The sequence below is a fragment of the Cnephaeus nilssonii genome (genome assembly GCF_951640355.1).
Source record: "Cnephaeus nilssonii genome assembly, chromosome: 1".
In the NCBI taxonomy this organism is placed as follows: Eukaryota; Metazoa; Chordata; class Mammalia; order Chiroptera; family Vespertilionidae; genus Cnephaeus; species Cnephaeus nilssonii.
Window position 1 is genome coordinate 98,450,638 of NC_137072.1, and position 24,584 is coordinate 98,475,221.

Here is a 24,584-nt window from a genome sequence, read left to right on the forward strand (position 1 = left end):
TGGAGATTCATGAGTAAGAACATATGGTTGGTGTTTTAAGCAATTGAGATTTTAGAAATTAGTGCCAGGAGTGGGGTCCCTTTTTTGTTCCCTTTGAGACCAAAATAAAAATAAACAAAAAAAATTTGATTGAGAAGAAAATTAAGGATCCAAGCATAATTAACCTGGTACAAATAGAATATATACCAACAATATTCTAATATATTCCATTTTGTTATTTCAGGAGTATTTCAAATTATTTTCAATGAATTTTTGGGTATGGACTGTCCAGAGCAATTAGGGCAAACTTGTTTTCTCCCAGAAGTGTCAAAGAACAGATAGGTTGAAAGAAGTGTAGAGAGTAGCTGTAGAGCAGATTATGAAATAATATAAAACATAGTGGAAAAGGGCTGTTTCTTTTTTATTCTTTAATGTAATTATTGTTGACAGTATTACAGATGTCTCCCATTTTCTCCCTTTTTTGCCCCTTCTACCCAACCTCCACCCCATCCCAGGCCTTCTCCCTGCTATTTATTGTCTGTGTCCATGGGTTATGCATCCATGCATATATGTTCTTTGGTTAATCTCTCCCTGTCCCCTGCTGCCAACCTCCCCACCCACTGAGATCTGTTATTCTGTTCCATGCTTCCATACCTCTGGACCTATTTTATTCATTTATTTTGTTCTTCAGATTCCACTTATAAATGAGATCATGTAATATCTGTCTTTCTCTAACTGACTTACTTTGCTTAGTATAATAGTCTGAAAAAAAAATTCAGGTGGTCCGAATTTTTATATGGAGACTGGTTTCCCTGGAGCTTCCAAACAGAAGCTACGAGGCCAATTAAAGGTTGGGCCTGGAAATAGCATATCACTTGTGTCATATTCTATTGGTAAAGCAGTCATGGACCCCAGTCCCTGGCTCTAATGCAAGAGAATAGATAAACGGTCCCCACTATTTGATGCAGGATAAGCAAACCACACTGCAGAAGAACATGAGGGATGAGAGCTGGCATCATGCCCACTTTTAACTAGATAAAATCAGTGAAAGAGACCCATTATAAGAATTATGGATTAAACATGTATTCTTGAAATTGGATGTTAAACAATTGTGGTAATATCCAGGTCACTAATGATGAAAAAATAAGAGTTGGAGAAATAGAAGCATTATCTGGGAAATTTTGAAGCTAGTAGCAACATAGAGGGCTAGTGTAGAAGTCTGTGGAAGGGTGTTGGCCCTTTGCTCATTGTTTGCTACCTCCTTTCTGAGTTTCGTGATAAAGCACCTAGAGATGGACTTGGGGTTGCTGATGGTTAGCATGGCTGGTAGTCGATCTTGAAGCCATGAAGTCAGATGCAGGGCAAGCAAGAACAGGGACACATTAGAAAACACCTGTACCACACTTTTTCTCCTAATGTCTATTTTTTCACTCTGCCCGTGAGGTATTTACCCATTGTAACTTGGAAAAGCATAGGAAAGAATGTGATTGTTGGCCCTAGAACCATATAGCATACACATTCAGTGGCTATGATCAAAGTTGACAAACATGTCTATAGTTGAATTATTTAAATAATTTTACATAGTCAGGAAAATTATTAAATGGGGATATTTCTTGAGGGTTTTCTTTAGATGGATAAACAGGTATTAGTAGGAAAGTATCACAATAACTATGTAGGTGCACTAGATCTAAATGGGTATTATGTGGTCCACCACACAGATGGTGGCCATGCATTGCTTTCATTTAATCATCTAACTAGCTCTTCATGCATTCCTTCAACACACACTTATTGAGTGCTACTGCATGCCAAACACTACCCTTCTCTGAAGGCTTTATTTTCAAAGGTGAAATATTTTTCCTTCTTCCTTTTATGCAGATTTCATATTGTTGAAAGCCATTTTTAACCAGGAATGTATGTATTTGCATTGAATCTATAATTTTGGGAAGGATTGTAAAAGGTTACTGAGGCAAACCTACTCCTACATCACTGGTTCTTTTCTTATTTCCCCCGTGTAGCTGGCACAATCAGCACCGGGGCAGTGAACCGACCTGAATGATGACATGTCAGCTCCCATTAATAGCTGAATTGATATACAAAGGTTCTGAGGAGTGTCTGCATTAGTCCTGGAAGCAGATTCAAATATGTTAGAAAATTGTTTCCCATTTCAATCTAATTTTTTTTTTAAAGTATGTGATTTAACATCTTGTAAATGCATTAGTGCTGTGAATACTGCTGAGGAAAAGAACACATTTGTAAAGATTTCCTTGCCTTACTTTATCTTGATGTATAAGTTGAAATGATTTTAGCTCTTAGGAATGTAAACAGTTTGACATTTTCTGCTTTCTTTCTTTTTTTTACTTTAATTTCTCACTAGCAACTGCCTTTCATGAGCAATACAGAAAGGCCATGTCATTGTCTTGTGCAAATAATTTCAGCAAATGCGGAGATTGCTCAGGAATCATATTAAGCACTTCTCTTTTCTCTGTGTGATTGATTATCCATAATATCCTCAATCAGACAACAACCTATTTCAACTTCACACAAAGAAACTAAATTGAGTTAAAGAATGAGAGAGCAGAGTAAGAACAAGACACACACACACACAGGGAGAATGAGACCTTCTTTTCATAATTATCTGCCATTATCAGACATTAAGTTATTGGGATCTTAAATCTGACCTCAAGAAGTGATCATTTTTAGTCACTTTCTGGAACTGCAGTAGAGGCTACGTGGCATTCTAAATTTATGTGATTTGTGAATATCTAGACAATAGACCAATGAGTAAAATACACTTCCCTTTGTTTTTAATCTCAAAAATGCAATTTAAAAATATTTTAAAGCTATACCATGATTGAAAAATTAAATAAATTTTAGTCTTTATGTTAGCAATTCTGAATTGCTATAAACACAGCTTTAAATGACGATTTTCAGGACAGCTTATTCCAAGACCTGCTTTCGCAGCCATTTAAATATTAACTCTCTTTTTTATGAAATATTTTTCTTATTTTCTGTTTTATAAAGATTAATGTTCCCAAATTTTCATTTTCTGTGACTGGAATCTTCTCATATTTTTTTCTTCAAAATTTAACGCCCCCCCCCCCCCCCGCACCACCACCACAAAGCAGATCTTACTTCTAGTGTATGTAACACAAGCATTCCTTCTTGATTTTCTCATAAAATTCCAGCTGATATATTTGAAAACTTAATTTCAGTCTACTTATATCACAGAATCTAAAACCACTTAAATTCTACCTGTCTCCGTGACCAATGTCACAAAATGGCCACTCTCCTAGTTTAGTTCCTGAATGTTATAATGTAGATGATTTTCTCATCAACCTCTTAAATGTTCTGCTTATCATCTATCTTGTCTAAGTTCAACTTCGCTAATCACTTTAAACACATTATCTCTTCTATCCCATATACACATGCCTGCACACAAATAACATGTACACACATGTTCCAGGTCAACCAGCAAGTATGTAGCAGAACTTGAACTTGAATCCAGATCTTTTTGATTCCATCATCTACCTATTCTCTTAAACAGTACACTCTACTCTTACTCATTTTTGTCTTCCCACAGACCATAAATTCTGTGAGGACAAACACTATATCTTATTTTTCAAATATCCAAAGCTTAGAGTGGAGTTTTTATTCATTAAATATTTAATAAGTGAATTTATTTGAATATGAAAAATATATTGGATTTTTTTAAAATAAACATTTATTCATAAAGATATATACCCCTATGTTCATTGTAGCACTATTCATGGTGGCCAAAACATGGAAATAATCTCAGTGTCCTTTGATAGATAACTGGATAAAGAAGATGTGGTACATATATTCTCTAGAATACTACTTGGCCAAAGGAAAAGATGAAATATTGTCATTTGCAACAACATGGATGGGTCTTGAGAGTATCATGCTAAGCAAAATAAGTCAGACATAAACTGATATGAACTATAACACAGAAACCAACAAAGGAACAAACCCACAAACCAACTCAGAGGCACAGACAACAGTGTGATGGTTGTCACGGGGAAGGGCCGTGGGGAGAGATGGAAGAGGATAAAGGGGCCACATCTATGGTGATGGAAGGAAACTGAACTTTGGGTGGTAATGTATACCCAATGTTATAATAGACGATGTGGTATAGAAGTTTACACTTGAAACATATGTTATTAACCAATGTCATCCCAATAAATTAAAACATGTTTTAATTAATTTTTTTTATTTTCTTAATAAAAATGCAAATGGCAGAATAGCAAATCTCTGGAGATGACCATGTATATTTGTGACACAGCTGTGAATGTTAAGAAGTCCTGAAACATGGTCCAATAGCATAAGAAATCAAAAGTGACACAGTTAATTCAAGGAAAGGGCCAACATGCACTATGCAATCCTGTTTTTTTTGCTGACTTGCACAAGAGCAAACATCAGTATGTGATGATGCATTATGACACTGGAGAGCAGGGGTTAGGGACAAGCTCTGACGGAAATCTTTTCTGCAGCGTTTATGAAAGATTCAGAGCCTCTTACTGCCCCTTTTTGCTGGTCTAAGCATGAATCACTTTAACAGCTCAATTTACAATGTTATTGCTCATAGAGGGAATAAAAATATATATATCAGATGCTTAAGAAATCTGTGTAAGTGAAAATTTAGTAACATTCCATTGTGCACAGTGAGAATGTTTGTTTTTTCCAAATGCAATTTGATATCTGTAGAGAAAATAAATAAAAATGTATTCTTCACTAACAGAACAAATGTATTAGTAGGTGAATGTGTTTGGACATAAAAATGAAGTCATTTCTCACAGTTCTGAATTAGGTTCTGCAGAGATGGAGTAAATTTAGGTTTCTTTCCACCCCCCCTTTTTTTTATAACAGAAAAACACCTTTTCTATTCTTCTATATTTGGGTTTCTTGGGACCACGAGATTGATAAGTCAAGTGGCAATAATTAAATATCAATTGACTGAAGAACACACCGCTTAGGTGGATAACATTGAAATCAACTCAAGTCAATTTTCAGCCTGGTAAAAACAATAAGACTTCTTTAATAATTAGGTTACTTCAGCTGAGAAGTACACAAGCTCACAGGGCACAATTCAGTACTCCAGTTTAAATTCCCAAGTTAGAAACAACTTAAATTTGGCTCATTGTTTTAAGGAGTGTTATAACTTAATTAAATAGAGCAGATATCTTCAACATTGTACAGGAATATAAAGCCATGGGTAAAATAACTCTTTGGTTATAGCATCACTCATGGTACAGCAGAAAAAAAAAACACAAAAAAAACCCACCAAGGTTAAGTGCTCTGAGCTCTGGGTTTTCATTCTGGTTCTTGTTCTAATTAGCTCTCTGACTAGATTGAGACCTACTGTGAGGGAGTTATTCCTCCTCGGTGAGCTCAGCTTCCCATTTCCTCGCATGTAAATTTAGAGTTTCAGATCCAGTGATCTCTAAGGTCTCTTTCAACGTGAGCATTCTGGAACTTTGTGACTACGTTTGAATACAGAATCATTCTAAAGAGAGCAAAGAGCATCCAAATTGGTCATGGCCTCGAAATATGGGGTAGAAGAGAACAGGAAGGAAGTTTTACATGCTGAGTTTGCAAACTTATTACGACTTAAAACCTGAAGCAGAATAACAAAAGAAAAAAACACATGGTGCTTCTTGGGTGAATTTTTACAAATCCAAGTCGCTTGGAAAGCCTCTTGAAAATGCAGAATCCAGCAGGAAACCATTTACCTTTCTGAAGAGGGCAATCTGCAAGTTGGCACAGAAGTGTCTGCCCGCGTTCAGGTCTCTGTGGTCAGAAGAATAGTTTTCGGTTCTGAAGTGGCCCCTGGCTGGGTGGCCAGCTGGGTGACGATGGGCAAGCTACTTACATTTTAGAGAGTTTATTTTCCTTATTTTAAAAATAGAGTTATTTTCATTTAACTTCCTAGTCATTCTCAGACTTAGACGCAATAGCAACTGTTGAGTGCCTGGCGCTTGAAGGTGTTTATTAAATGTTAATCCATTTTCCCTCGCGGGCAGGCTTTACCTTCCCGGCTGCGGTGCATTTTGCGACCCATGTGTTTAGAAGCTGTTGAATGGGAACCTTTTAATGTCCTAGAAAGTGGATGCAGTCTTTTCCCCACTTTAACTCGCCAAGCCATTTGCGAAAAACTGGATTCAGATGAACCTGCGTTTAAAAACTCAAAGGCAAGTGCACTGTGGACTGCATGCCCCTGCCCAAGCTGTCCTCCAGAAAGCTCCTGCAGCGAGGCCTGGTGCCCGCAGTGGAACTCAGCTCGGCTCTGTTAATATAAACAGTGAATGTTCATCACACAGAATTTTTCTACTTTGGACCAATAAGGCATGATTTTGGAAGCTGGAGGCAGTTCACTTTGCTGCTCCTGTCAGGTGGCATTACTGGAAAAAAAACACAAAAAAACAGCAGCACTATCCTTTTCCCAGGCCCAGTAGAAAATGCTGGTTACTATTAAATAAATACACTGCATATTTTTATATAATTTTGATGATGTTCTAGTGTTCATATCTTGATTCATTGGAACCTGGGGCATATCAAAGATACACTGGAAAATCGAAACATTTATGGATATAGCATGTCTAACTTTGTGAATTAAGTAATACAATTTATTTTTTGCATTATATATTTTACTAGAGGCCCGTTGCATGAAGATTCATGCAAGAATAGGCCTTCCTTCCCCTGGCTTCACTCCCGGCCACCGGGGAGCCTGCAAGTCCTCGCTCCCGGCTGGATTGCCACTTCTGTAGCTCCCTCTGCAACCCCCTGCCCTTCTCCTCATAGCAGGCGTCCTGCCCCACCTGCCACTCCGTGCCTGCATATGCAAATTAACCTGCCAGCTTTGTTGGGTTAATTTCATACTCACTCCTCATTGGCTGACAAGTGTCATGGAGGTACAGTCAATTTGCATATTTCTCTTTTCTTAGTGTAGATACTTGGATACATTTTTTATGCATCTTGCATTTACTTTTGATTTAGCTTTTATTTGATAAGATGATTAGCCAGTTATGTTTATGGCTAAGCATTGTAGTAAAAGGAATGCAAGTCAGCATATTCATTGAAATGACCAAAGATAGTGATGAACCCAAGTGAAGCTCTGGTCAGCATTCTGATAATTTTAAATTGTGTCATGCTGCTATCTTCTGTTCACTGGAGAAGACATGTGTCAACCTTGTTAAAAAAAAACAAAAACAATTAAGAACAAAATAATAAATTAAACATAGGCTTCATATGCTTCCTGAAATGGTGATTCTGTTGTAATGCTCTCTATTAACTCAGCATCAACCTGAAAACATGGTCTCGACCTCAAAGAAGTTATTGGGTTGACAAATATGACCTAATTAGAGGATATTTGAGGAAATACAAAATACTAGAAAATGAATGATTCTCAAGTGCTAACAGGATGACGAACCACGATGTGTGATAAATTGTAATTAGAAATCTAGAGACTGAGTTACAACCTTTTAATGGTGAATCAATACAGGAATCAAAGACAGGCAGAAAAGTGTAGCCTGATATGATCCATATTTTACTCAGACCACCAGATTCCAAGCTATAACTCACATAAGGACTCAAGAATGGAGCTGAAAAGTAACTTCACTCAGGCACTGAACAAGTTTCCTGTGAGGGACTTCTGCAGAGAATGCGGTGGTGTTACTTACAATTTTGATTCTCCAATTATTCTGCACAGCACAATTTCTTTCATGGTGTGTGTGGGTTTTTGTTTGTTTGTTTGCTTGCTTGCTTGTTTTGTGAATCCTCATCCGAGGATATTTTTCCATTGATTTTTAGGGAGAGTGGAAGGGACGGGGAAAGACAGTTTAGAAACATGGATGTAAGAGATACATCGATTGGTTGCCCCCTTCATGCCCTTGACCAAGGTCAGGGATAGAGCCTGCAACTGAGTATGGGCCCTTGACAGGAATCAAACCCGAGACCCTTTAGTCCATGGGCCAACACTCTATCCACTGAGCCAAACTGGACAGGGCTATTTCATGTTTTAAAGAGATGCATTACATCAATGTAACTATGTTCAACATTTTAAAATTTCATCTACATTTGCATTTAAAGGTTCATCATTTTTCCATGTGAGGGCTTGTTGTTGTTAGGTTTTTTCTTTTTTTTTTTTTTAATTTTGTTTGTTTTGTTTTGCTAATGATGATGGTGATGAGGAAGGTTGATTGATGGGGGAGGAGGAAAAGGATTTTGTATTCAAGAAAAAATGCAAAAAGCAATATAAATAATTTTTGAGGACACACCTTTGGAAAAAAGTGATGCAGAGATTTTTTACTGTGTCTATAAGCAGAAAGTAGGGAAATCTCACCACATAACAATCCAGTGGCCTTTTGTAACTGGTTAATGGATAGGGGACATTGCATGGTGAAGTACCAATCTGGGAGCTGAAAGAAGAAAGCTGTTCTCATGGATTTGCTACTTGGCAGAGATATGTGCATAGCTGATGAACATATTGATGTACATTTCATTCTTACTACAAGCTCGGGTCTGTGCTAAGTCATTTCAGATACCATCACACATCACCCTCTCACAGAATCTCCAAGATTCAAGTACTATAATTATCAGCCCATTTTCAGAGATAAGGAAAAAGAGACATTGCATGACAGTCAATGAAACTCAGTCTTGGAGACACATTAGAAAATCCAGAAGTTGTTTTAATAATACTACTAGGTAATACTACTAGGGCTTGTGTTTAGAAAATGGGGAAGGTGGGGCAGGCATTGGTATTTTTGAAAGGTCCCAGAAGACTCTAAGATGTAACCAAAGTGGATAAACACTGAAGTAAGTAACTTCTCCAAGGTAACACAGTGGGTGTGGGGTCAGGATCAGTACCCATCAGGGTGACATCTTAATGATACAACTGGCATTGATGGTGCAGATCTTACTCGCTTCAAAAGAGGACAGCATCTTATGGCAGGTCCTTAGCAGTGTTCTTGTACACTGAAACCTCCTGTGGTTTCTCACTGCTCTTGTTGCAAAAATATATATATTATATATTAGTTACTGGTCTACAAAGACAGAACCGCTCAGATGTAATCTCTTACTCGCCTTCCCATCACATCTCCCCCAGAGACACTCACAGGCAGTGGCTTCCCCAACCCCTCTGTTTTGGGGCTTTCCCAGAAGCTGTGGCCTCTACTTAGATTATGTTTTCTTTCATCTTCCCAAAATCAATCCCTTCTCTTCCTTCTGGTTTTATTTAAAGGGTCACTTGTCTGGGAAAACATGATTATCAAGACCAAGTCCAAAACTCTGTCCTCCCCCACTCCCCCCAGGCCCTCCTGCCACTCATGGATTTTTCAAGATTTGCATTTCTTTTGTCCACTCTTACAATCTTGCTCATTAATTATGTGCAGATGATTGTCGATTGCTGCATCTAAGTCTCAAACTTCCATCACTCTCCCTGGCCTTAAAGCAAATGCTTAGTGGGCATCTCTATTTCACTTTCCTTGTGACATTTTAATTCTAGCTCTCTTACAGAAAAAAATTATCTTTCGGCTCTCAAATGCAGTTCTCTTTACATTTTTAATTGCATTTAAGAAAATTAACATTTCTTCATTGCTGAGACTTGAGCTGTTATAACTACTCATGAGTCCACTTTCCTTCAGTATTTGCATTGATTTTGTCGATCTTGATAGTTGAAGACTCAAAATGTCTTCTTAGTTTGTTATCTTGTTTTCATTTCTACTTCTACCCCAAGTTCCATTCCTCATTACTTTTAATTTAGACTATTACAGCATTGTTTAGCACGTGTCGTGTCGGGCAACACACATTAGATTCATTAGATTCATGTGTATAGCTTTTTGCAATGATATCTGTGCCTTATCCTATATCAAATAAATCTCGATTTCTGAGGCTGCAGCCTTGGAATCTGAATTTTAGGAAGTTCCCACATGATTCCTCTGCACAATGAAGTTTGAGATCATAAAAGTGAAATAACTTATTAACCATTGTCCCAATCTCAATACCTTCATGCTTCAATTGAACATAGATAGTACTTCTGTATTAATACTCCAAAAACTATTCTAGTAGCAAAATACTCAAACTAAAACAAATACATTCTGAAATACTTCGGCAGAGTTATGGAATTAAGAAATACATTTAAAGTGTAGCATGTACGTTTTACTTCTTCTATGTAGTTCCAATGTGTTTTTTTACATATATTCCATTTGTTCTTTTTGAACACAAATCGCAAGACATATTTCTGGAGAATTTTTTTTCTATACCAGATTAACATGATTATACCCTCTACAAATCAGCTTGGTTTTTTTCCACCTAAAATATACTCACTCCAACATATGCCTCAAACGAGGAACTTCTGTGCTCACTTCAAATGAGACCTTTTAATTACTCTTTGGTGATCTCTTGAGTGGTTACAGCAAGGAACTTTATTAGGCATACACACTGTTATTCCATAATTTGTTCCAATCCAGCTCCATTACACTTTTCAAGCTATCCTAGGGACTCTTACAGTGACTCCCGTCTCCCCTTTTAACTCATGTACTCCATGTTTCCCAGTTCTTAAGAGATGTGTCTTAACTATGTGAGTACTAGCTGCCAATTAATCCATATGCCACTTCTGATGGGAAAATCCGGAGGCTACTGTCTTGAGAACTCAATGCAAATGCTGTTTGTACAGAATCCAAATGCTTCTAATTAATGAGGCAGCAATAGTGCCCTTGTCTGGAGAGTTTTCCTATAAGAGCCTACTCACTTCTTTCTGGTCTCTTCCACATGACACCTTCGGACTCCCCCACTGCTCTTGATCATTGTGTTTTCCTTTTGTTTGAGTTAAACAAAATGAAACAAATTTTACAAGCAATTGAGAAACGAGAAGGCAGATTAATGTAGATTAAACAAGTATTGCTGATTAAACTGCAATCCAATATGGGGCATAGCCTAAGAGTACTCAACTGAATTAGAATGACTATCTCAATTGCATAATCGCAGGCCCTCCAGCAGAAGTAGGCTCCTTGTTGTAGGGAAGAACACACAGGGGTTAGGGAGGGTGGGAAGAGATTAACCAAAGAATTTATATGCATATATGCATAACCCATGGGCACAGACAATAGTGCAGTGAAGGCCTGGTGAGGGGGGCGGTGGGTGCAGAGTAGAGGGGGTCAAAGGGGACAAAAGGGAGCATTTATAATATTTTCAACACTAAAGATAAATTAAAGATAAGTACAATAGACATGGGGTATATGTAGGACACCAATGTTGGAAGAAATAGAGGAACCAGAAGGCCGTTTGATCATCAGGTTACTGTTAAGCTATTCAGAGGACATAACAGTTTTTAAAAATGAAAAAACAAAACAACAACAACAAAAAGAATGGACCTGTTGGAAAGAAATATTTCTTCCTCAATCCTGACGTTCTAGTCTACTTAGAGGCGCTCCCCAGGAAACGCTACAGCTTGCTCTGTACCCCTTATTCACTTCATTAATTTATTAAACATTTTGAAAGGAAAAGCACCTCCTCATTCCCACACTCTCTTTTTTACTTTACTTTTTGAAATAATCTGGGAGTCCAGTTTTCCAGAACGAACATGATTTTTACCTGTTTCGTGGCACAGGTACAAGAGTCAAACCTCCTGAGGAGAGGCCTCAGTTGTTCAGTGGCATTCTAGGTAAGCCTTTAGGTCTGAGCCCCATTCTTCAACCTTTTATCAGTAATAAAGGATGATCACTGTTTAGATGTATATCTGAAAATAGGCCACCTAGTGTCATTTCTCTCATCAAAACCCTCCATTTGCTCCCTATTTTGCTCAGCATATAAGCGAAGTGCACACACTGGCCTGTGTGAGATGACTCCCCAAGATCTCTCTTTGCTAAGAGACTTTCCTGTAGCCACTCTTGCCCTGCCTGTTTGTTTACAAACATCCTATATAATAAGGAGGTAATATGCAAATTGACCCTCATGCCCTTGTATGATCACAAGATGGCCACCTCCACGTCGTCACAACATGGCTGCCCCCACGTCGTCAAAACATGGCCACCACAAGATGGTTGCCTCCTACATCATCACAAGCTGGCCGTCCCCACATTGTCACAAGGTGGCCGGCACGGGAGGGCAGTTGGGGGCGACCAGGCCTGCAGGAGAGGGCAGTTGGGGGCGATTGGGCTGGCAGGAGAGGGCAGTTGGGGGTGATCAGGTCAGCAGAGGAACAGTTAGGTGTCAATAAGGCTGGCAGGGGAACGGTTAGGGAGTGATCAGGCTGGCAGGCAGAAGCGGTTAGGGGCAATCAGGCAGGCAGGCAGGAGAGTGGTTAGAAGCCAGCAGTCCCGGATTGTGAGAGGGATGTCCGACTGCTGGTTTAGGCCTGATCCCGCAGGGATCCCAGATTGAGAGGGTGCAGGCTGTGCTGAGGGACACCCCCCAGTGCACAAAATTTGTGCACTGGACCTCTAGTATGAGATGATTGATCTGTTCTTCCACCTAAGATTCTGTTTCACTAGATAACTTCCTCAAGCCCTCAAATCTTTGCAGAAGCCTCACCTTCTCATTAAGGCCTACCCTGAAACCCTATCACCCCATTAAACACAGCAGCCTCGCCTACTTCTGTACTCCCAAGTCTTCTTCCCTGCTGTGTTCATTACTTTTTTTTTTTACATTATCATCATCAAATAATGTTCATTATTTATTTATTTTGTTTATTATTTAGTAACTCTTTATCCCAACTGAAAGTTTCACTAGGTTGGTAATTTTTGTGTTTTCTGTCCCTTGACATATCTCCAGTACATAGAATCAACCCTGGTACAGAGTAGGCACTCCATCAACAAGGGAGGAAGTGATCCCGTGATAGAGACATGGGTCATGATACTAGTTCCCACATAGCTGATGTCCTTGCAGCATGAGGGGGGAATAAATGGTAGTTATTCAAAAATTGTAATTAGTTTTCCTATTTTGTGCTACTCAAGTGCTTTGCTACTCAATATACATTGTCGAATATACAATGTCACTTACTTTTCTAAAAATTAAATCAAGCTGTTTAAATGACTAGGTACTGCAAGTCATTTAATATATGACGGTTTTGTGTAAGTGAAATTGACTACATATTTGATATAATTAAATCTATGGATGTATATGCCACAGAATGAATAATTTACACATATAAACTGTCTCTGATGCCTACTGTTATTTTTAAATTCCCAACAAGTATACTATAGAGTGAGGCTAGCATATGCTATTATCATTTGCTGCTGATGGAAACTATTTTTCCTGATAAAAGAATTAACAACATATAAATAAGAGATATCAACAGTATTTTATATAAATAACATTTTGCTTTTAGAAAATAGCATATATATATATCTTTATTATATTCATACATATTAGAATATATGTAATGAGAAGTTGGTTAGATTATGCAACATATCAAGTTTAAAGCATTTTAATAAGAAACTGAAGACTATATGTATGTGGAATAAATTTTTACATTTGAGTGCATGCTCTGAAGAGCAATAATGGGATAATTTCCTTTTCATTAAAATTGCTTTGCATAAATCTTATATTTATAGAATATTTTAATACATATTTGGGTATACCATCATGAAACACAAAATATAGATGGTTTTAAATGTACATCAAAATATAAAATGGAATTACATGTGAGATGTGATTTAATAATCTGTAAAGTAAATTTTATAAACTGACTAAACATTTGTGAAAGTTTAATAAATAATACATAGGCAATATATGTGCTCTATGTCAACAAAATAGTCTTAAAACCTTTGGATAAGACAGGCTTTCAAAAGTGTTTTGATATGTTAATTTGGGAATTGTAAATTAATCCTAAAACTTCAGTTATAATTCACTCATGAATAATTATAGGACAGACAGAAGGAAGAATGGAGGGTGTGGGATAAAGAAGAGAGGATGGAAGAAGAGAGAGAGGAAGAAAGGGAGGGGGTGAAGGGCAGGAGGAGTTTGCTTCTGGCTACATGCTTAACATTGGGATAATGTTTCAACTCAATGTCTTAGACTGAATTCCTAGTATCTCACCTTAAAATTGGACATCCTAGAGTCTTCTACTCAGTGTATGTCAAAATTTCGTTCCAGTTTATCAAGTCAGATATTGTGGCATTATTTTCAATTTATCCACTAAACATTTTGGGACTTAGATCAGTAGGTAGATGGATAGATAATAGATGATAGATATAGAGAAAGATAGATATGGAGATGATAGATAGATAGATAGATAGATAGATAGATATAGATATATAAGTGATAGGTGATAGATGATAGATAGATAGAATTGATAGATAGATAGATAGATAGATAGATAGATAGATAGATAGATAGATAGATAGATAGAATTGATAGATGATAGATAGATAGATAGATAGATAGATAGATAGATAAATAGATAGATAGATAGATAAATAGATATCCCAGATAGCTTAGTATAACTGTGGCCTTTCACATTCTTTCCTTTTGCTGACATCACAGAAGTGACACATTTTCACATTTCTTTTATGATATCAAATATCTCTGCTGGTTTGTAGACAACTGGGAGGAAGCTCAAATTGTTTCAAACATATCTGAGTGTTAGCTAGACCACCATTGACCCCAGAGATTAGGAAATAGTTAATCCTTTTAAAATGACACCAAGTGTTTCCTCTGTTACATTGATGTTACAACCATGACACCTTTGAATTGCTACTGTCTTTTTACACACTCCACTTTAATCCCTTTGGAGCGTTATCATGGTCAGCAGCCCACTTTATTTTTTGCACTCCAGTTCCAATGCTTTGCAGACTAATGCAAATTTCTGCAATTTTACCTCCTCCTCTAAGTCTCTCTTCTTCCTCACCCCTGTCTGGTTTATTTTTTTAATCTTGTGATTTTTTTTGTTTGGAGCTGAAAAGACCCGGTGTTTGCTCCAATAACTATAAAGAGACTGATGCCCTTAAGGAACTCATCCTTCACCAAAGAAGGCCCAGTGATAAACAAGCAAACATAATATGTGTTGCCCATGATGTTACCCAAAGGGGCAGTTGTCACCTATCTAAGAATCCTGATTTTTTCCAAGGGCAAGAATACAACAACTTGTTTTCTCTGAGCTTTCTGCCTTGATGGGGTGCCTGACATTTTCAGCATTCTAGGAAGTAGAAGTATACAAATATTGTCCAGATTACAGAAAATGGAAAATCCTAGGAGTCATATCTGAGAAAATTGAATCTGAGTGAAGAGCCGAACAAACCACAAGAGAGACTTACCTAATGATTGTTCAAATTAACAGCTAGTAAGAAAGTAACAATCACATGCCAAGGACAGGTCTAATTTCTCTAAGATTTCTATGTGTATTAACTAAGTTACTTATGAAAATTACTTATATGGAAGGGAACTGAGGCACAAAGAAGATAAATAGCATGTGTGCACACACATAGCAAATACATGGTGGGGTAAAAGTAGGTTTACAGTTGTGAGTATACAAAACACAGTTCATTATTGTATTACTAGAGGCCTGGTGCATAAAATTCATGCATGGGGGGTCAGGGGAGGTGGTGTCCCTCAAACTGATCTGCACCCTCTCCAATCTGGGACCCCTCAGGTGATGTCCGACTGCCGATCGGGCCTAAACCAGCAGTCGGACATCCCTCTAACAATCCAGGACTGCTGGCTCCTAACCTCTCGCCTGCCTGCCTGCCTGCCTGATCGCCCCCTAACCGCTCCCCTACCAGCCTGATTGATGCCTAACTTCCCCCCTGCCAGCCTGATCACCCCCATCTGCTCTCCCCTGCCAGCCTGATTGCCCACTACTGCTCTCCCCTGCTGCGACCCGCCTCCTCCATGCAAGGCAGTGGAGAATCCAGGACAGGCCTCCTCTACACTGCACAGAGCTGAGGGACCCCCAGGTCTCATCATGTGGAGTGACCACTGGGCCCCACCTCCACTGTGCATGTGGCCATCTTGTGGCGGCCATCTTATGATGACATCACAGCAGCCATTTTGTGATGATGTCACGCGAGGGCGTGACACCACCTAGGCTTTTATTATATAGGATTATTTATTGTATTATTTATCATCTAAACAACTTTAAACCTACTTTTACCTTGCATACACATGATATATTTGTACAGCATTTAACAGTTCACAAACTATTCTCACATGTAAAGTCCCATCAAATAAATTTTGAACAGATAGGGTTATGCTAAACAAGCAAGCAAGAAAAAAAATTAGCATTAATTCTAAAGAAATAACACACATTTTTACTAGGTATTTTCAGCTAAATTGCAAATGCTTCTTACAAGAAAATTAATCTTATTCAGAGCATACATTAAAAAATGTAAGCATCAGACTTCAAATACGTGAAGAGTTGTTGATGTATTATATCATTCATAAAGTTTATTCCTCGTATATGTTCTGCTGTTAAAATAAAATAATTATACATTATAAATACAGAGAGGGTTTTGAGATCATTTAAAATCCATTAAAAGCTGAGATATTCTTATAATTAATTTTTCGCTAAGATGAGAATTCAGAACCTTGAAATGACTTGCAGATGGCCATTGTCATAGTGAAGAGAACCTTTGTGACATCCCAAGAATCATTTCACTCCCTAGTGAAAATTCAAGGTACATTTATGTCTCACAATCAGGATTGGAGGACAGGTTCTTGGAAGGAAGAATGGGTGGTTTCCAATGTACTTAATTTCAGTGACATTTATTGAACTTAAAATGTCTTTCCAGTTAGCGTGTCCTTTTCAAATGAATAATAAAAAAAAAAAAAAAAAAACCTCTCAGAAAGCAAGTACTTATCAATTCAGTTTTTATGTCTTTGCTTCTTTCTGGATCCTTGAAACAGTAACATGGGGCAGAGCAACTTACTCTGTGGTCATAAAAAATGGGGCAAAAGGTTTTATCATGGCACATCACAATGAACAGTGTCAGTAGAATAAGTTTTTCATTAGTTATGTACTGTTGTGAAAGAAATGGTCCCCAAAATTCCAGGCATATATTTATTACTTCACAGTTTCTGGGAGTCATGAATCTCCACAGTTTAGTTGCACTCATCACAAGATTGAGTTCACTTCTAATTTACTCATCTGACTGTTGACAAGATTTAGCTCCTTCCATGCTTTGAACTGAGACCTTAGTTCCTTGCCACATGGGCCTCTCCATGAAGCAATTTTACTATAATGCAGTTTGCTCCATCAGAGTACACAAGAGGGCAAGAGAGATGCCACCAGAGAGAGAGGGCTAGCGAGCAGGCCTCTGTAACTGAATCATGGAAGTATCAGCATGCCACATTGGGCATGTTCTATTCATGACAAGCATATCACCAGATTTACTGCGCACTAACAAGGCTATTAATACCTGTAGGAAGGTTCATAACTACCTACCAACATTTTGCATATTTTCTCTCACGATATATGCTTTGTGAGAATTTCTTAAAACAGAGCACATATATTGCCTTAGAGAAAAATAGCACATTCTGCCAGAAATGACTCTTTCACCAAATGTTGATGTTAGTGTTACTGCCAAGCACTAGTTGTAAAAGTACACGCATTCTACTAACTGCTGTTTTGGGACCATAGTATTTGAAACAGATGATTACGAAAGGTGTTGTGATTTTCCTAGCATATTGTTTGCTCAATATCTGACAAGTGTTACCGGTACCTATTTGGAACAGAAACATCGAAGAGAGGTATGAGCTATTTGGCCAAGATTTTGTGATTAGATGTGAAAAATTTTTACAAGAGTTATGAATAGAGAAAAAGCTACAGAGACAAACAAACCAACAAACAAAAGCCCAACAACAAAACCCACAGGATTTTCTAATGAGTGTTAGTGTAATAAATCAAGCTGATTTATTTTTTCAACTAATAATAATCTGAATATATTTTTTCAAGTTTTGATGAGCATCTTGATTTCTATTAACCCTGAGGACATTATTTTGACTACTAAAGTAGTAATTTCTAAATAATATAGAAAGAGCTTTTGAATTATTTTATGTGAAATAATTTTTATACGGACATAACATTTTGTCAGCACTTTCTGATAACATATAAATAACACTAAAGGCCCAGTGCAAAAAATTCCTGCACAGGTAAGGGTCCCTAGGCCTGGTCGGAGATCAGGGCCAATCGGGGCCTTCCGGCTGCTAGCCGGGGCCTCCCTTCCCTGGCTGTTGGCCGCCAGCTGGCGCCTTCCTTTGTTCCATGCCACCCCCTGGAGGTCAGCATACATCATAGCGATCGAACTACTGGTCTCCCAGTCGAACTCCCGAGGGGACACTTTGCATATTAGCCTTTTATATATATAGATTATTCTCTGTAGTTCTGCTGTAACTAGTATTTATGTTTGTTTATTTTTAATGCATGTCTTTTTTTCTTCTATTGTGGCAAGGGACAAGGGTTTGGAGATACTGACATTCATTCTGTACTGACTTCTCTGGTCTTCAGCTTTCTGGTCTCTGAAAGCAGATGTTGGACTCAATGCTTTGTAACATTTCCTCCAGATGTGTCCATTCTATAACACTGTGAGCATCAGTTCCTTCAGGAAAGATGTGTAGCTTTCTTTTGTTTATTCACTTATAGTATTTAGCATATAGTAGGTGCTTAATAAATATTTGAAAAATTAAATTAATGCATTTAACATTATTTTGATATGTAGTAGATACCATTGTTTTAGAAATGTTATTAATCATGCTCCACAAGAGAGCATTTCTGCTAGCTAAACATTTGTGTGCTCTACCATTTTGGCTTGTACTTATTGGATTACAGGTCATTTTAGGCCAGAAAATATAATTTTATTTTATAATAACTTTTAGTCTCACATTTAGTAACTCTAGTTCAATTAAAAAAGAAAGATATTGCCCTACTCAGCTTGGCTGAGTGGATAGAGCATCAGCCTATGGACTGAAGGGTCCCAGGTTTGATTTCGGCCAAGGGCACATTCCTGGGTTGTGGGCTCAATCCCAGTGGGGGGCATTGCAGGAGGCAGCCAATCAATGATTCTTTCTTATCATTGATATTTCTGTCTCTCTCCTTCTCCCTTCCTCTCTGAAATCAATAAAGAAATATATATTTTTAAAAGAGAAAGATATTTTATTTGAGTGTGGTTTATGTTCTACTTCAGAAAGTTGGTATTTTTTTTTCCAAAAATGACTTATTATTAGTGGCTAATTACCATTTCTTTAGGACTAAGGTTGTAGGAGATGCCAGCAAAGAGGTTTCAAATGCACAATTCTCATAAGACATTTCTATTCAATCAGTGAAATAACAGATGCAGGGAATTTTTCTACACAGCATATGGCATCACACTTTTCTGAACCTTTCATTAAAAACAGATTTTTAAAAAAGAGATTAAAAACACATTTACCTGCTGTTAAAATGTGTTGAAGGTCCTTGGGAAATTTTAAATCTTATTAATCAAATATTTAATTTAAAAATTACTTACTGCTAAGGCAATGTGGCAAACTATGACTTCTTTTATCAAACATATAGACAAGAGAGACATTGAAGGCATTAGCCAGTGAAAAGTTGAAAATACCTTTAGACGTCAGGTTTCAGCTCCAATATGTAAAGGGCTTCAAAGACATGATTCACTTTCTGACAATTTTGAGAATTTCTGGTCAAAAACAAAGAAAGTCTGATATAAAACAGGAGCCTAAGGAGACACCACTACTAAAAAAGTTATATGTTATAGTGGATGAGATCCTGCAAGAGAAAGAAAAAAAAAGACATTCATTAAAATGTACATTAATCTACCTGGCAGGTTTGGTTCATTGGTGGGGCATCAACATATGAACCAAGAGGTCACAATTCGATTCCAGGTCAGGACACAAGCTCCAGTTGGGGGCTCGACTCAATCTCCAGTAGTAAGTGTGTAGGAGGCAGCCAATCAATGATTCTCTCTCATCATTGATATTTCTCTCTCTCCCTCTCCTTCCTCTCTGAAAACAGTAAAAATATATATCTTTAAAAAAAGTAAATTATTCTGAGGAAACTACTTTAGTTAATAATAATGTATCAATATTTGTTCCTTAATTATGAAAATGTACCATATTTTGTTAGATGTTAATAATTGGGGAAACTAAGTGAGGTGTATGTGGGAACTCTCTATATCAGCTTCTCAATTTTTCTGTAAGTCAAAAACTTTTAAAAATTAAAGTTTATTGAAATGCAAACAAAACTTTTATTTTGTTCATTGGCGAAATGAAGGTTGTCCTTTTCTTAATCTTTATTTTCCAGGTATTTCTTAAAGTTTCATCAATCAATTTGTCCTGAGGACTTGTTAGGAAATATTAAAAAATAACAAATTAATTACTTTTCTTTATTCTATAATAAGCACATCTGGGAGGTATCTGCTTGCACTATAAGACTTCAGTCTCCTTTTTACATTGACTCAGACAGAAAACAAAAGATGAAAAACCCTGTTATTGTATATTTCTCCACATCAGCACATTTCTTTACTTCAACTTACAGATATGTCAAGATTCTAAAACATCAAATAATATAAAAGGCAAATCAGCAATCAAGACAAATACTTCCTCTCCACAAAAACAAAGACAAGTGCCACTTTATAGAAGTGCCTTAAGGATTCAAGGTCAAAACAGGGTGTTTTTGATTGTTAAGTGTTGTCAAATATGATAAAATAAAAATGATGCTAAAAATCATGAAAACATACTTCAGATACAAACAAGATTAACCTCCCCATAGGATGTCAAGTTGCTTACTAACTTCAGTTGTTCTAAAGGGAAAGAAGCAGGGGAAACTACTTGCATAATTTTTTCTAATTCTGAATCATTTCATACATTGAATTATCTACTCCAAATGAGTCCATCCTCTTCTCCATCAATATCATACATTATAAACACTCAACTTAAACTTGAAACAACAGGAATTTGTTTAGTCCAGACAGAGATAGTCATCTTTCTGGCAAAAAAAAAAGAGCTGAGGTAAATAGGTTAGTAATGAATTAACTGCATATCAGTAGGCTAATAATTCTGCACTAGGGAGTCTCAAAACAGTGAATATGGGCTAACAGTGAAATTAAGTTAATTATTTTTTTTTCTTTTTATTGGTACAAGTCAGATTTCAAAAGTCAATCTATTATCTAGCAATAAAAGATTGTTATTTATAAATCTATTAATTTTTAAGTTAAATTCTATTTTATTTTATTTAAATGCTCACTTTTCTTTTTAACCACTAACGTGCCTAAAGATATATGCTTAAAATAGTAAGTAAAAATCTTTCCCAATACATGATTGTTATAAATCTAACTAGAAGTCCAATGCACGAAATTCGTGCAAGGGGCTTGGCCCTTACAGCTGCGGCAGCTGCCTTGGCCGTAGCAGCTCTGTCTTTGTCCAGAAGGTCGTCTGGAAGATGTCCAGAAGGTCATTCCACTGTCCAGTCTAATTAGCATATTATGCTTTTATTATAATAGATTATAATAGATGTTAAAGTTATCAAAAGATATGTTTGGTTTTCTAAAACTAAGTTGTTTACAGTCTATCAAATGATCATCTATTTCCACTTTAAAATCCAATATGTAAATACAATAAATTCTTATTTGATATAATTTCCAAATTACAGATAAATACTACTTTTATAAAAAAATAAGTTTATATAAATATAAAATCAGTTTCAATTAGATAAATACAGTGGACCCCAGTATACCCTTTCTCCACATTCACCAGTTATTTCTGTATTTCACACTATTTGCTTTGTATTCTCTCTTTATCTGTGATTTTTTTTTAACTACTTGAGACTAAATTGGAGGTGTTGTGGGCTTTTTCACCTAAACACTAAAATTTGTGTTTCTTAAGAACAAGAACTTTCTTTGACATAGCCATAAGACAATGATAAAAACCAGAAATTTATTATCAATACAATCTTATCTAATACACAGTCCATATCCAAATGCTATTAATTGTTTTAATATTTTTTAACTTTAATTCCTGTACAATATCCATTTCAGGGTCATGCATTGCATTTACTTGTCATAACATTTCTAGTCTTTCCTGATCTTGATATTTTCAAGTTCTAGTGGTTCTTTCAGTTGTGGCTTTGTATATTTTAATTTAATTTAATTTGTTAAGCACATAAATATATATTACTGTATTCTCATAATTATTACATTTATCATTATTAAATTTATTGATCTGTGTCCACAGTTTATCTTGAAATTCCTCTTTGGGACTTAATTTTAGCCACCTCTGTTCTTTATTATTCCTTTCACAGTTAATCTTAACCTTTTATATTTATACTCTCTGTATCTTTATTGTTTAGAATTCTTCTCTTGTAGATAGGATATAATTAAGTCCTAATTTTTATCTAATCTGGCAATCCCTCCTTTTTTATTGGAGTTTCTATTATGTTTACAATTCATCTCTAGTTACCATAGTTTCTTATAAGGACTGGAACAAATTTATAAATGCTATTTTAAATGATCTTATCTACAACTTTCATCATCATCTTGGTCATTGTGGAGCAAATTTCTCTTGGCTTCTATTTTCTTTATCATGGTTCATATTTTCCCATTTACCCACCTCTCTAGGAATATTTTACTGAATACTGAACATTATAAGTAATTCATTTTATAGCTTATGGATTCCATTATCTTCCTCTGAAAATTTGATTATTTTGTCATTATTGTTCTAGCAGGCACCTGGATTCAAGCTCCATTAAGTCACTTCTGCAGAAGCTAACCCCTGAAACAACTGCATTTACTTAGCTTCTCAGCTGTTCCTTCTTGTGGAGAACACTGGGGTCTCTTCAGTGTGTGCACAGTTTAGGGGAGGAGCTTTCGTGGAATTTTGAATATTTACCTTTCTGTGGGTTCTTACTTTTCTTATTTTTTCTACTGGCTTCCAGATACTATATTAGCCTCAGATTCCACTTTTTTTTTTTTTTTTTTTTACTACTGAAGGAAGTGAGACTATATCTGTCTCTTTGATTGAGTCACAGCCACTCTACACAATGTAGACTGGCAAGTGCCCATTCTAGTAAGAAGCCATTTATGTGCAACTCTCACCCAGTTCGGTTTTCTTCTTTTAAGAAACAAATATCCTGTAGTTTTATTTCTGTTTTTACTTTTCTTCAATATGGACAACTTTATTTTCTTTTTGTTCAAAGTTTATAATTGCCATCTGCAGTAGGGTTACTGCAATACAAGATACTTCACCATTTCCAGTAATGTAAGCTCAATGACATTTGAAATTATATTCTAACTAGAGGCCCGGTGCATGAAATTCATGAACTTGGGGGTGAAGGGGTCCTTCAGCCTGGTATGCACCATCGTGCTGTCCAGGAGCCCTCAGGGGATGTCCTACTGACAGCTTAGGCCAGCTCCCTATGAGGAGAGGGCCTAAGTCGGTAGTCAGACATCCTTAGCACTGCCATGGAGGCGGGAGAAGCTCCCACCACCTCTGCTGCACTCACCAGCTGTGAGCCCAGCTCAGGCCTTCTGGCTGAGCAGCACACCCCCTGTGGGAGCAGACTGATCACCTGGGGGCAGCTCCTGCATTCAGTGTCTGCCCTCTGGTGGTCAGTGCACGACATAGTGAGCAGTTGAGAATCCTTAGCATATCATTAGCATATTACATTTGATTGGTTGAAGGGCTGACCAGATGACTGGACACTTAGCATATTAGGCTTTTATTATATAGGATTAAATCTATCTTATTATTCAATATGACATTTTTTATACTTTAAAATTATTTGCATTAACTAATATGTGCACATTGTTTTAAATGTGTAGTAAAGTATGTATTTGAATTACATCTTGATTTCTGTATGTGTATGTAAATCTTCAACTGTTTAAGATATATTTATCCTCTAGAGGAAGTTATTTATAAACTCAGACAAACTGAGAATCATATTCCAGATTAATTGAGCTTTCTGTGTCATGTCTGTTATTCATAAAAGGAGAAACGTTGAAATCATGCTTTGGTTTTGTATACCTTACAGACTAGTAACAAAGGCTCAAGAAATTGAGTTGCATATGTCCACAGTGACTTTTTCACAGTTAAACCACAAATATATATACCTTCAGGTTCTTTGTAAGCATAGCAAGTCCATTCTCTTTGTATGGATAAAGTTTTATGATGGTAGTTCTCCACTCCTAGTTTGAGATACATTTACTAACTTATTTTTCATAGAAGGACATCTGTATCCATATTCCTACACATACCTACTCTTTGGGTAATCTTTTTGAAGCCTGATTGAGTTCTCCATCAGTTTTTAATTTTTTTCTCGATCCATGAACATTAGTTCTAAATTTAAAAGAGCTATTTTTTTCTTTATGAAAATAGTTTAGATACATTTAATTAGATCCTGAATACCCCATGCCTTCCTCTGGGGCTACAACTCTAAATTGATGCTAATGGTATCATGAATATTCTATGTGGGATAACATATAAATGCATAGTATTTATGATAATAACTGCTAACATTGCATGAGCACTTACAAGATAGGAATCTATTTCTAAGTAATTTGTTAATATTCTTAGCAACATAGGATGCACTACTATTTATTGCTTTTTAATGTATTGTGCAAAGAGAAGATAAAAATAGGGCACAGACACAGTAAAATAACAAAGATCAA